Here is a 15,937-nt window from a genome sequence, read left to right as displayed (position 1 = left end):
CTTCCAGATTTAGTAAGTCGATTGAATCTTCCTGTGCTTGATTCATAGCCGTTTCTACTTCAGTCATGGCTACTGCAGCTTCATTTTCTATGATTGGTTGTCCTAGGGGATCTTGACTAAGTGTTCCTGAACTTTGGTTGTCTTGAGAAGTGTCTCTAGCTACTTCAGCTGCAATTTTTGCTTCCTGTTCATTTTCTTCATTTAACATTTGGACATAAGTTGTGAAAGTACTGCATTCTATGCTGTCTTTGCTAGCATTAAAAGAATCTTCATAGCTTTGAAATTCTCCCAGTAGTTCGTCCTCTGAACGCCATGGTTTAAACAGCTGTAAAAGAGCCAAGTAGTAAAATTCCTTTTTCTCAGTAGTTTCGCAACTGAGCTTCCTGTGATTTATCAAACTTCCTTTTGTTTGCTTCACCAAACATCCTTCCTCACCAATGACTTTATATTTTCCATTGTTGATGTCTTCTGTGGCTTTCCGTGAAAAAATGTAGTTCTGCAGCACTTCATAGAGACACATGTTCTCAAGATGATGACTTCTCTTTGGGTAATATGTGTCCAACATGTTTGATTTCAAAATATCTGTACTTTCTGGGTCATTCTCGGCCAAATATTCAATTTCTCCAACAGATTTCAGTACCCGATTTCTCATTCCTGCAAGGCCTAAGCTTACCCAAATTATTCTTCTGGATTTCGAGGAAAGACTTGCAGATGATAACCTATCTGAGCATTCGTAGGATCCAATTTCTCGATGCGATAACATCTTTAAACTGAAACTGTACAGCTTCTTACGGACAGTCTTCTCGTGAGAAATCTCTTCCCACATTTCCTTCAATTCTGTTTTCTCAGATTTAGTGATGTAAGATGTCACATACCGAGCAACAGCAATAGAATTGTCTGCCACATACTGAATATCCATGTTAGCATTCCACATGGATAAAATGACTGGGTTGAAGTCATTTATAAATTTAGACTCTTCTTTTCTTTTTAGGTTGTAGGTATTTTTGGGAGATTTTCTGGTTATAGTATGTCGCACAGCTGACATAAAACTGTTGACTCTTCCTTTTGAAAGAACAGGTCTAGGAAATCCAAATCGACACTTTGTGTAGAATTTATCTTTGGTCTTGTACTTCCGTCGACAGTATTTTCCACACCGATGACTTTGGAAACGTAAAACTTGTTCTTTTAACTTTTTCTCTTCTGTGCTTTTAGGTATAGCACATGTTGCATATTCTTCAATGAAAGATAACACTGCTTCATCAGTATCTGTTCCAAACTTTGGGGCATCCTTGATCCACAACAGCATATGAATATAAGGAGCACCTCTTTCCTGGTACTCTTTTCTCCAAAAGAAATCCACTACTTCTCCAAGAGGTGGACTTTTTTATTGCAGATGAAGGACATCATAGCCTCAAATCTATGATTGAAATATCTGCAAACATTAACTGGATCCAATGAGCACAGTTCTCCTGCTGTCTTGTATTCAATGTTTTTAATGTTTGAATTTGCCTCTCGTAGAAAATCCAGTAAATCATCCCAAGCGTACTCGGCACAGCTTAGGGTTAGAAACCATGTAGGAGTTCCTAAATTCCGTAACATGCATTTTAATTCACCATGGCGTCGGTACCAATATTCATTTGTCCCACACTGACAAGCCATCAGATTGATCAGTTGTGTTTCCAAATGGTCATCTCGGTGCTGCACAATCTCCATAAAATCCTTAGCAGACACATTTTGTAAATGTACTCCACTTTTAAAAATGTGATTTACTGCATAAGATAATGCAGACAAGTCGCTTTCAAATAAAAGATGGAACAAATAAGGAATACTTTGACGAAATCTAGGATCTTTTGCATATAATCTTGTAGTCCGATACTCAGAAGCAGGAATCTGTTCTGGGCGTTCATCGTATCGTCCACCTTTTCCTGTAGGAAACAGCTGAGGAAAACATCAAGCTTCCAAGCTCTTCTCCCATACACTCACGGGAGTTCCTTTTGCTTTCTTCATCTGAAACAGATCAATAGTGTCTCCCATAACTTCTTTTGAATGAAGAGGATGTATGCTAAAATGTTCATAAATTTCTTCTTCCTTTGACTTGTCCACTTTTTCAATTTGACCAGTTGGTGTTTCTGTGTCTTCTTGTAAATCTTCTTCTTCTTCATCTATATAAATTGATTCATACCATTTTTTTTTTTTTTCAAATACAAATTTGCTCTTTGTACTTTTCGTACATCCACCAGCTCCTGCCAAATCTTCTTATTCTTTGTAGGTACACCATTAACCAGAATTACTAATGGTTCAGTTTCCAAAGTATCTGCATCAATAGTTTCCATATTTTTTTTCAAATCCAAGGGCAAATACACCACTCTTCCTTTTAAACCTCTCAGTAAATCTGAAGGAGGTAATTTACCAGTTTTGGCCTCCATACGTACTATGGTCTGGAACGGATGAACACATTGAATGAGTATAGACTCATATGTATTTAAATCAGAAAGTTCAGCAGGAATAGCATTCAATTCTAAATTATTATGTACAGCTCTGGTCGGCATTCTATTTTCTTCTAACTTGTTATAACAGTATTTACAAATACGCTGATCTTTACCCAATTCAAAACAATTTTCAAGAAATATATATGTTGCAAAATCCTTCCACTTATAATTATCTTCATTTTCACTTTTTTTATACAGATCAACATTCCTTGTTTGAATTTTATAATGACTTCTGCGGCAACAAATACAAGTAATATTTGGTCTTTCATTAGAGGTGATAGTAAATTTTGTCATTTCATCCTCAAAATTTTTAGTAATAATGAGTTCTACATTCTGTTCCTCATTTTCCTCATTTACTGTGTCCTTTTCTGCACTTTCTTGTTCTGGACCAAAGTAACAAAACTGAATCTCATCAGTAACCTTCACTACACCTGATACAGATCCACGGAACAGAGCATTATTCAACTCATTCAACTTTACTGCTGGACTTTTAGCAAAATACAATGTTCTCACAAACTTTCTCATTTCAGTATGATGAACAGCCAGCATCCTAAAATGATGAAAAACACTTTTACACACTTTTCTAGATAGACAAGCCAGAGAATGTCCCTGCAAACCAGTATTTTCTCTCACTCTGCATGGATCTAGTGTTTGAAGCACCTTCATCTTCTGTTTTACACTCTTTTTACTATATTCTCTTAGAAAGTCACGTAATTTATCAATAGATTCCTGACGCACAGTACAAATACTACTACAGTTCCAAGTGTACACTGGGGCTTTTGGACGTCTCCCCATAGCCTCAGCAGCCATTACTTCTTCCTCATTTCTTGGGACCATTTTCTCTTTTTCCATCACACAACCATCCTTAACTTCATATGCTCTACCATTGGTGTCAACTGCATGCAACAAACTATTACTTTAAAGATAACTCTCTTCATTAAAAAATGGTTCAGTACTTGAACTGTGTTTCCATTCTCCCAAGAACACTTTACAAAAGTTACTTTTTTTCACTTCTCTTTTCCTTTTGCTTTGTGACTTCATTGCATTCAGTAATTTATCTAATCTACGCATCCTATTCAAAATTAGAATAAAAAGTTTTCTTTTTATTTCCAAAGCCTTACTTACAATATTTTCTATAAAAAAAATTTTCTTTATAAATTTTGTTTTTTTCTTATATTTTTTCACATCCTTTAGCAAATTTAACATCACTCTTCTCTGAAACATTTTTTGACGAATGTTTTTAAAATCTAATTTTCGTGTTAAATCAGTTTGACATACTTCTGATTGTACATTAGCTTTTTTTTTGCTGTTAACTGTGTTGTTGCTTTGTACATAAAACACTCTTTGTTTTACAGTTATTTTTGCCATTTTTTTGTTTTTGGAAAATCTTTTTTAAGAAATCTCTGCTTTGCTTACCAGTAGACTTTTTCTTTTTGCCATCACCAGCTTCTCCTCCTATTTTTTTTTTCCCAGTTTTGTCCAGATATACTTGTTGTTGCTTTTCTTTCCTCTTTCTTGTCCTTAAAGGCATTTTTTTTTCACTGTTGCTCAGCAATACCTGCAAGGAACTTAAAAAAAAATCCTTTTTGTAATTATAATTCATTAAAATATTTTTTTTTTACTTTTCATTAATTTCAAATGTTTTTCCATTTGCCTCTCATTTGTGATTTACTAATTAGTGCACAGTGCTAATCACCACAGTTGAAAAAAACAAGCTGCCCCTTTCCTGCAAGTGCATGTTTTACAGAACAACTGCAACACAAATTATATCTGTGGCCACAATTCCTGTGCGCACACAGCCTCATGTTGTGCTTCTAACCAGAAAACAGAATTTGATTTGCAAATTCAAAGCACATTTACTACTCTGGTAGATGAAGTGATAATTGCTGTTACAGCCTTACACATTTTCCTTGTAGATCACAGAGGCAGAAAAGAGCACATTTCCTAACAGCTACTTCATACCATAATTATCTGCAACCTGGGTGAGTGATTAGACTAGATCAATTTAAATGAGGCCTTGGTGACGTTGAATGTGTTTGCATTACACAGTGCTATCTGAAACAGCACACAGAGCTGAGTACTACACATGAGAGTGTTGGAGAAGCTGCTGCGTGTGTGCCAAGAGGGTGTTTCTGAAGACTGTGTATTGTCTGGTGCAAGACAGATGAGCAAAGAGACTTCCAGAACTGCATGAAGACTGCAGGTATGTATGTAACAGTGCATGTGTGCTAAGGGTTATTTTCAGTTTTGAACATATGGCATCTACATGTGTCTTTGCTATTTTGAAAGGGAAATCTACCCTGTTGGTTTCACATTTTTTAGCTTTTACCTCCAATTTGCGATTAAGTGATTTCTGATGAGTGCTAACCACCACATTTGAAGAAAACAAGCTGTCCCTTTCCTGCAAGTGCATGTTTTACAAAACAACTGCAACACAAAATACATCTCTTGCCACAATTCCTATATGCACACAGACTCATGCTGTGTTGGTAGGCACAAAGCACAGGCTGCCCCAGGCTGCCCCTTTCCTGGGACTGCAATTCTTACTGAACAACAACTTCACAAACTAAATCTCTGCCCACAATTCCTGTGCGCACACAGACTCATGCTATGTTTTTTGGAACAAAACAGTGTCCCTGAATAGTACTAAATTACTGTTACAGCTTGACACATTTCCCTTATCATTTACAGAAGTAGAAAACAGCACATGTCCTAACAGCTCCTTAAGACCATGACCATGTGTTACAGGGTGAGTGATTAGACTAGATCAATTTAAATGAGGCCTTGGTAACGTTGAATGTGTTTGCATTACACAGTGCTATCTGAAACAGCACACAGAGCTGAGTACTACACATGAGAGTGTTGGAGAAGCTGCTGCGTGTGTGCCAAGAGTGTGTTTCTGAAGACTGTGTATTGTCTGGTGCAAGACAGATGAGCAAAGAGACTTCCAGAACTGCATGAAGACTGCAGGGATATATGTAACAGTGCATGTATGCTAAGGGATAATTTGTGTAAACACAACAGGCTGCCCCTTTCCTGGGACTGCATTTCTTACTGAACAACATCTTCACAAATTAAATCTCTGTCCACAATTCCTGTGCGCACACAGACTCATGCCATCATTTTACGCACATAACACAGGCTGCCCCTTTCCTGGGACTGCATTTCTTACTGAACAACAACTTCATAAATTAAATCTCTGCCCAAAATTTCTGTGCACACACAGAGTCATGCCATCATTTTAGGCACATAACACAGGCTGCCCCTTTCCTGGGACTGCATTTCTTACTGCACAACATCTTCACAAATTAAATCTCTGCCCACAATTCCTGTGCACACACAGACTCATGCTATGTTTTTTGGAACAAAACAGTGTCCCTGAATAGTACCAAATTACTGTTACTGCCTGACACATTTCCCATATCATTTACAGAAGCAGAAAACAGCACATGTCCTAACAGCTCCTTAACACCATGACCATGTGTTACAGGGTGAGTGATTAGACTAGATCAATTTAAATGAGGCCTTGGTGACGTTGAATGTGTTTGCATTACACATTGCTATCTGAAACAGCACACAGAGCTGAGTACTACACATGAGAGTGTTGGAGAAGCTGCTGCGTGTGTGCCAAGAGTGTGTTTCTGAAGACTGTGTATTGTCTGGTGCAAGACAGATGAGCAAAGAGACTTCCAGAACTGCATGAAGACTGCAGGGATGTATGTAACAGTGCATGTGTGCTAAGGGTTATTTTCAGTTTTGAACATATGGCATCTACATGTGCCTTTGCTATTTTGAAAGGGAAATCTACTCTGTTGGTTTCAAATTTTTTAGCTTTTACCTCCAATTTGCGATTAAGTGATTTCTGCTGAGTGCTAACCACCACATTTGAAGAAAACAAGCTGTCCTTTTCCTGCAAGTGCATCTTTTACAAAACAACTGCAACACAAAATACATCTCTGGCCACAATTCCTATATGCACACAGACTCCTGCTGTGTTGGTAGGCACAAAGCACAGGCTGCCCCAGGCTGCCCCTTTCCTGGGACTGCACTTCTTACTGAACAACATCTTCACAAATTAAATCTCTGCCCACAATTCCTGTGCGCACACAGACTCATGCTATGTTTTTTGGAACAAAACAGTCTCCCTGAATAGTACCAAATTACTGTTACTGCCTGACACATTTCCCATATCATTTACAGAAGCAGAAAACAGCACATGTCCTAACAGCTCCTTAACACCATGACCATGTGTTACAGGGTGAGTGAATTGACTAGATCAATTTAAATGAGGCCTTGGTGACGTTGAATGTGTTTGCATTACACATTGCTATCTGAAACAGCACACAGAGCTGAGTACTACACATGAGAGTGTTGGAGAAGCTGCTGCGTGTGTGCCAAGAGTGTGTTTCTGAAGACTGTGTATTGTCTGGTGCAAGACAGATGAGCAAAGAGACTTCCAGAACTGCATGAAGACTGCAGGGATGTATGTAACAGTGCATGTGTGCTAAGGGATAATTTGTGTAAACACAACAGGCTGCCCCTTTCCTGGGACTGCATTTCTTACTGAACAACATCTTCACAAATTAAATCTCTGCCCACAATTCCTGTGCGCACACAGACTCATGCCATCATTTTACGCACATAACACAGGCTGCCCCTTTTCTGGGACTGCATTTCTTACTGAACAACATCTTCACAAATTAAATCTCTGCCCACAATTCCTGTGTGCACACAGAGTCATGCCATCATTTTAGGCACATAACACAGGCTGCCCCTTTCCTGGGACTGCATTTCTTACTGAACAACAACTTCACAAACTAAATCTCTGCCCACAATTCCTGTGCGCACACAGACTCATGCTATGTTTTTTGGAACAAAACAATGTCCCTGAATAGTACCAAATTACTGTTACTGCCTGACACATTTCCCATATCATTTACAGAAGCAGAAAACAGCACATGTCCTAACAGCTCCTTAAGACCATGACCATGTGTTACAGGGTGAGTGATTAGACTAGATCAATTTAAATGAGGCCTTGGTGACGTTGAATGTGTTTGCATTACACATTGCAATCTGAAACAGCACACAGAGCTGAGTACTACACATGAGAGTTTTGGAGAAGCTGCTGCGTGTGTGCCAAGAGTGTGTTTCTGAAGACTGTGTATTGTCTGGTGCAAGACAGATGAGCAAAGAGACTTCCAGAACTGCATGAAGACTGCAGAGATATATGTAACAGTGCATATGTGCTAAGGGTTATTTTCAGTTTTGAACATATGGCATCTACATGTGCCTTTGCTATTTTGAAAGGGAAATCTACCCTGTTGGTTTCAAATTTTTTAGCTTTTTCCTCCAATTTGCGATTAAGTGATTTCTGCTGAGTGCTAACCACCACATTTGAAGAAAACAAGCTGTCCCTTGCCTGCAAGTACATGTTTTACAAAACAACTGCAACACAAAATACATCTCTGGCCACAATTCCTATATGCACACAGACTCATGCTGTGTTGGTAGGCACAAAGCACAGGCTGCCCCTTTCCTGGGTCATCAATTCTTACAGAACTAATGCTTTTTTCAAATGTGCTGCCATTTTCCTCTCTTTTCTTTCAAAGTGATTTCTGCTAAATCCTAACCATCACAATTAAAAAGAAGCTGTCCTTTTCTTTCAACTGCAAGTCTTACTTTTCAACAGCAACACAAATTAAATCTCTGTCAACAATTCTTCTCTGCACACAGACTCATGGTTTGATGGTAGGCACAAAACAGTATTCCTCATTGTTACCAGTACACATTAACTTATGGTGAAAACATACTCCATAATATTTTACATATTCAAGACAGTTAAATATCTCCCAAAACAGAAAATGTAAATCACAACTTTAAACAAATAATCACAATTCTTTTTTTTATATCTAAATTAACCACAAACACCCCCTCTCAAACTCTTAACTCACCTTTAAAATTAGTTATTTGGGAAAGAAATGTGGCAGTCACACAGCAGTTTATCAGACCAGAATCTCTGAGCTGAACACCTCTCTCCTCTCAGCAGAACCAGTTAATGGCACAGTTTCCCTCTCTTTTTTCACACATATACATGTTAATTACAAATCTCAGTGCTTCCCACTTTTTTTCAAACAAAATCACACATTTCTATTGGTTGAAAACTTCAACCCCTTTCCAAATGTACCCTTCCCCCAACTTGACTTCTGCCTGCTACCATAGCAACATGTCATGGAACACAGGTGTGAGCAGAGAGGTCAGAAGTTCAGCAGACAATGTTTCATTTCCAAAGAGCAAGAGTGCTTGACTTTTCAAACCTAACAGCAAATCCAAACTAATGTTCTTTGCTCACACATTTTTCTGAACCAATACAAAACCTGCTTTTTAAAATTTAAACATACAGCCTAGTTTTTAGTGTAGAATGGTTTGAAACAGCCAATGAGTTCTTTTTATAAAACAAAGTATGTGTGCCCCCATTTTTCAACTGTCTTTCATTTCTTTTTGGCTTTCTACTGAAAGACACCTCCTGATTGCATCCAGATCTCCTTTGAAGATGTTCACAGTGTGGATTGTAGGTCACAGCTATGTCTTCTGGAGTGAAACATTTGCAGAAAAAAGAGGTATGGTGAGAGACCTTGCTTTGCCAAATGTAGACATTAAATGGATTGGTCAGAGAGGGTTAAAGTGGCACCAATTAATGCCTTTGGTGAAAACCTTTGTACATCTCCCACAGCCTAACCTTATTATTGTGCACTGTGGTGGTAATGACCTAGGCACTTTAACTGGGGTAGGTCTGGAAATGCTTATCTAGGACACCTTTGTGCAATTGATGGCGCTTTTTCCACAAACTGCCTTTGTATATTCTAACAGATGCCAAAGGCAAAAGTGGAACTGGTCCAACCAATTTTGTCCGCAGATTGACAAAGGAAGGAAGCACGTCAACAAATCTATTTCTGCTTTCCTCAGGGACTATGGTATGGGATCTATATACCACAACAACTTGCGTTACAACATGCAAGACATTTATAGAGGAGATGGTGTACACTTCACTGATGAAGGGAACAGAGTCTTCTTCTTGAACTTTAGACTCTGCATCAGTACTTACTTGTAGGTACCAAAAAACAAACAATAAACACAAGGGCTCTTTTTAGAGCCACCTTATATCTAAACACTTAAATGCGATTTTTTATTATTTTTTTTAAAAAGTTTTTTTTCGGGTGCGCGCTGGGTGCGCGCACTCGGCGATATTTTTTTTCAAAATCTAAATCTCTTTTTTGCCCTACAAGGTCCTACTGTGACCCCCTTACAATGCCTAGTGGGTCAATATCTCCCCACTCTGCCCCCTTTTCAAGTTCTCCCCCTTTGTTTATCACCCCCTCTTTATGAGAGAGACAAAATGGCGGCCGCCGCTTCCTGATTTCCACCGATTCGAATGTTTACTGACATCTAACAACCAATCAGAAGTGCGCTCGCGCACGGCAAGGTGCGCGCACAGTACTTGCTCAGTGCGCGCACGGTACGCGCGTCCAGATATTCTCTGCCAAATTTCACATAATTCTGTTCAGCCGTTCGGGCTGTAGCTGCGACTAAAGTCCCTATGGAAAAATGCATGGGGAAAACGCGTTTTGGGACCCCCCCTTTTTCTTGGCCCCCGCTTGACGAATCCCCCCGAAACTTTCAGGGTAGGAGCTGAGCGGAGCGCCCCATTAGTTTTGAAAATTTCGCAAAGATTCGTCAACCGGCGCCAAAGTTATTCAAAATAGAATTTTGAGATTTCCTATGGAAACACCGTCCTAACTATAACTACCTACTGGCGGTAGGTATATATATATATATATTTGGATGCAATGGCACGAAAGCTTGAAGACGCACTCACAGCAGCTGTAACCAAACAGCTTTAATTGCAGTAAACCAGCATCTACACTTGTGGTGCAAGTTCTTGTGCCGACGCTTTTCAAGGCCGTAGCCTCTTCTTCATGGGCAGTTCAAAGTAGGACACAGGAGGCTCCAATCGGCATCTTTAAATACAAACCCCCAGTGGGTCATGCGCAGTGTATTCGTAAAGTACGGTGCATGTTGGGACATCAAGTCCAAGATTGGAGAAAAATTAAACCTTATAGTAAGTTCCTTGTCTACTTTAATTAAAAACTGTATTTTCGCATGACCCACTGGGGGTTTGTATTTAAAGATGCCGATTGGAGCCACCTATGTCCTACTTTGAACTGCCCATGAAGAAGAGGCTATGGCCTTGAAACGTGTCGGCACAAGAACTTGCACCACAAGTGTAGATGCTGGTTTTCTGCAATTAAAGCCGTTTGGTTACAGCTGCTGTGAGTGCGTCTTCAAGCTTTCGGGCCATTGCATCCAAATAAATTACACTGCTGCCTCGCCGTGAAAGACTGCACCATTTCCACAATGTAAAGGAGGGGCTGCGCGGCAGTTCGGAACTTTGCCTAAAGCCGCGATCAGCACAGCAGCTGTCAGTTAATTTACCAGCATGGCATTTGGGGGCTCACGGAGGGCGAAAATACAGTTTTTAATTAAAGTAGACAAGGAACTTACTATAAGGTTTAATTTTTCTCCAATCTTGGACTTGATGTCCCAACATGCACCGTACTTTACGAATACACTGTGCATGACCCACTGGGGGTTTGTATTTAAAGATGCCGATTGGAGCCTCCTGTGTCCTACTTTGAGCTGCCCATGAAGAAGAGGCTACGGCCTTGAAACGCGTCGGCACAAGAACTTGCACCACAAGTGTAGATGCTGGTTTTCTGCAATTAAAGCCGTTTGGTTACAGCTGCTGTGAGTGCGTCTTCAAGCTTTTGGGCCATTGCATCCAAAAAAATTACACGGCTGCCTCGCCGTGGAAGACTGCACCGTTTCCACAATGTAAAGGAGGGGCTGCGCGGCAGTTCGGAACTTTGCCTAAAGCCGCGATCAGCACAGCAGCTGTCAGTTAATTTACCAGCATGGCATTTGGGGGCCCACGGAGGGCGAAAATACAGTTTTTAATTAAAGTAGACAAGGAACTTACTATAAGGTTTAATTTTTCTCCAATCTTGGACTTGATGTCCCAACATGCACCGTACTTTACGAATACACTGCGCATGACCCACTGGGGGTTTGTATTTAAAGATGCCGATTGGAGCCTCCTGTGTCCTACTTTGAACTGCCCATGAAGAAGAGGCTACGGCCTTGATAGCTTCGGCACAAGAACTTGCACAACAAGTGTAGATGCTGGTTTTCTGCAATTAAAGCCGTTTGGTTACAGCTGCTCTGAGTGCGTCTTCAAGCTTTCGGGCCATTGCATCCAAATAAATTACACGGCTGCCTCGCCGTGGAAGACTGCACTGTTTCCACAATGTAAAGGAGGGGCTGCGCGGCAGTTCGGAACTTTGCCTAAAGCCGCGATCAGCACAGCAGCTGTCAGTTAATTTACCAGCATGGCATTTGGGGGCCCACGGAGGGCGAAAATACAGTTTTTAATTAAAGTAGACAAGGAACTTACTATAAGGTTTAATTTTTCTCCAATCTTGGACTTGATGTCCCAACATGCACCGTACTTTACGAATACACTGCGCATGACCCACTGGGGGTTTCTATTTAAAGATGCCGATTGGAGCCTACTGTGTCCTACTTTGAACTGCCCATGAAGAAGAGGCTACGGCCTTGAAACGCGTCGCAACAAGAACTTGCACCACAAGTGTAGATGCTGGTTTTCTGCAATTAAAGCCGTTTGGTTACAGCTGCTGTGAGTGCGTCTTCAAGCTTTCGGGCCATTGCATTCAAATAAATTACACGCCTGCCTCGCCGTGGAAGACTGCACCGTTTCCACAATGTAAAGGAGGGGCTGCGCGGCAGTTCGGAACTTTGCCTAAAGCCGCGATCAGCACAGCAGCTGTCAGTTAATTTACCAGCATGGCATTTGGGGGCCCACAGAGGGCGAAAATACAGTTTTTAATTAAAGTAGACAAGGAACTTACTATAAGGTTTAATTTTTCTCCAATCTTGGACTTGATGTCCCAACATGCACCGTACTTTATGAATACACTGCACATGACCCACTGGGGGTTTGTATTTAAAGATGCCGATTAGAGCCTCCTGTGTCCTACTTTGAACTGCCCATGAAGAAGAGGCTACGGCCTTGAAACGCGTCGGCTCAAGAACTTGCACCACAAGTGTAGATGCTGGTTTTCTGCAATTAAAGCCGTTTGGTTACAGCTGCTGTGAGTGCGTCTTCAAGCTTTCGGGCCATTGCATCCATATATATATATATATATATATATTACATTTCAAAGGCCCGAAAGCAAAAAGACGCACTCGCAGCACTTGAAACCAACAGGCTTTAATCCGTGGAACCGGCATTTTGCATTTCAGGTACACTTTTAAGCTGATGCCGACGCGTTTCGAGGACCCTGTCCTCTTCTTCCTGGGCAGCTCATCAAACTCACGGGTAGCTCCAATCAGCTTTTAAGTGCATGCAGCGACCCCCAGTGGGTCATGTTCAGTGTCTACACTAGAGGATATAACGAAACTTTTGAATATAAAAAGGACATCTGAACTTACTTAAAGGTGTATCATAACTCGCTAGGACTTCATGTCCCATCGTGCCTTCCTAACATCGCACTGAGCACACGCCCCCTGTGGCTGAAATACCAATAAATTAAATGCCGGAAATTGAGCACCGCGAGCTTCAGCTGTCTTTTTTAAGCCCAGGAAGAAGGGGTTGAATACCCTGAAACGCGTTGGCAGCATCAACTTGAAAACAGAGCAATAAGGCAAGCTGCATTGAACAGCCGAATGGCAGAGCGCCGTCGTGTGCCATCCCGATGCTTCAGGGCACTTTTGAATGTTAATACAAGACACGGCAGCCTGGCCGTGGGGATAGAGCACCATCGTCAGCTGAAAAAGAAAGGAAAAACCAGCTTGGTGAGGCTTTGGTTCTGCACTGCTCAGGACTTACAGCACGACGCTCTATATGCTAATTAAGCATGCCGAACTGCTTTGCAACCTACTACAGGATATAACGAAACTTTTGAATATAAAAAGGACATCTGAACTTACTTAAAGGTGTATCATAACTCGCTAGGACTTCATGTCCCATCGTGCCTTCCTAACATCGCACTGAGCACACGCCCCCTGTGGCTGAAATACCAATAAATTAAATGCCGGAAATTGAGCACCGCGAGCTTCAGCTGTCTTTTTTAAGCCCAGGAAGAAGGGGTTGAATACCCTGAAACGCGTTGGCAGCATCAACTTGAAAACAGAGCAATAAGGCAAGCTGCATTGAACAGCCGAATGGCAGAGCGCCGTCGTGTGCCATCCCGATGCTTCAGGGCACTTTTGAATGTTAATATATATATATATATATATATATATATATATATATATTAAAAATAACGAAGCGCGGGCTCCCATGTTTCGGTCTTTTTAAGCCCCCAGGTGGGCCAGGTCCCGGGGCAATTCCAAATTGTATAGCAGGGACCCGCAGGGCCCCGCAGCCCCGGGGACCTCCACCTCCTCAGGGCTTTTTTCGTTATTTGCGGGGGGCACGCAGCCCCCCGGAGCCCCAGGGGCCACCACCTCCCCAGGGCTCTCATGTTTTATATGAAAAAAACTATGTGTGGGGGGCTCGAGCCCCCCACATGCCCCGGGGACCACCACCTCCCCTGTGCTTTGCACTCATAGGGAGGGGGGCCGTGCGGCACCCCTCCTGGAGCCCTTGATGGCCCTGGGGACTGCCACGCCCCAGGGCCGGCTCCTGCAATGTCCCGGGGTGTCCAGCCCCCGGGCGTTGCCGTTTGCTATGGCAGGGCGGCTGCCACAGCAAACTCCTGCTTTGCTTCATTGAAGTGAGAGCAGGAAATCCTGCTCTCGCTTCAATGAAGCAAAGCAGAATTGCTTTTGGGCAAGTGGAGCTGCATGTCAGAAGCTCCCCTTGCTCAAAAGCAATGCTGGCTCCTGCAGGAGGCAGGGAGCCGGCGGGACCATGGGGACATTGGTCCTCCCGCCACGGTCCCCAATGAAGAGGCCAGGCCCTGGGGGATGAGGTACCCGGGGCCAGAAGTGGCCTGGGAGGGGTGGCAATGCAGCCCCCCTCCCCTTTATAAAAAAAAAACGGACAGGCAGCCCCAGTAGATGGGGTCCCCGGGGCCATAATTAGCCTGATGAGGGGGGCCATGCAGCTCCCATCCCCAAAAATGAAAAGGCTGCCCAGGACCCGGGGGATGGGGGTCACCGGGGCCATAATTTGTCTTCGGAGGGAGGCTACGCGATTCTCCTCTGCATACTTTAAAAAAAGAACAAGGCTACCAGGCCCCATGAGATGGGGTCCCCGGGAACAAAAGTGGCCCAGGGAAGGGGGGCCACGCAGCCACCTCCCCCCCCAAAAAAGAAGGAAATGGCAACTCCCTGGAGACCCCGCCCCCTCCCTGCACCACTGTGCAAACGCGCCCTGTGGCGCGTTTTAAGTTGGGTAATTAATTCCCCTTCAATCCTGAGGGTCCCTGGGGGCCAACTAGTCCACCAGGTACCTCCAGTAAGCACCACAGGCTGCGTTGCAGAGAGGTGGTCCGAGGCCATGCCCCTTTTTACATCTCTCTGCAACGCAGCTTTGTGGCACTTACTGGAGGTACCTGGTGGGCTAGTTGGACCCCAGGGACCCTCAGGATTCAAGGGGACTTAATCCTCCAACTTAAAATGCGCCACGGTGCGCGTTTGCACAGTGGTGAAGGGAGGGGGCGGGGCCTGATGTGACAAGTGTGCGAATGCACCCCATGGCGTGTTTTAAGTTGGGGGATTAAGTCCCCTTGTATCCTGAGCGTCCCTGGGGCCCAACTAGCCCACCAGGTACCTGGAGACTACTTAATGGTATGGTAGTTTGTGTTGTGGAGTGGTAACCTCAGATTTAGTCTTCCTCATTTCCATAGAAGCTTAACAATGAACTCAGTGAGACAAAAAAGATGGAATCACTGAGGAGCACTTGTGGATTTAGTCAGAGGTATGAGCAGGGCCACTGGAATTATGTGACTGTTTGGCTGCACTGACTTTTGCACAATTATACATTTTCTGCATTAGCCACATAATTCATCATCTGCACCCTAATCTGCAGATTTGAACAAAAAAAGCCTTCTATCTAGATTAAACGGTTCAACCATTACCAAAAATGTAGCGTCAAGTGTTATAGCGTGGTGGAAGGCCCTTTGCAAACCTAGAATGGTCACCTGTTACTTATTGCTAAATGTGGGTGTTAAATTGGTACTAATGGTGTGCAAGCCACTCTTGCGTCCCTCTGCGCCTCTCTTGCCTCTTTCTGCATTTCTGTTGTTTCTTTCTGCACATTTCTTTCTTTTTCTGTACTTCTCTTGACCTCATTCTGCAAATCTCTTGTACTTTCGGCACCTCTCTTGCCTCTTTCTGCATGTCTGTTGCCTCTTTCTGCTTCTCAT

This window comes from Triturus cristatus, chromosome 9 (assembly GCF_964204655.1).
Source record: "Triturus cristatus chromosome 9, aTriCri1.1, whole genome shotgun sequence".
Taxonomy (NCBI): Eukaryota; Metazoa; Chordata; class Amphibia; order Caudata; family Salamandridae; genus Triturus; species Triturus cristatus.
The sequence above is the reverse complement of the archived record's forward strand: the minus strand, read 5'-3'. Positions refer to the sequence as shown.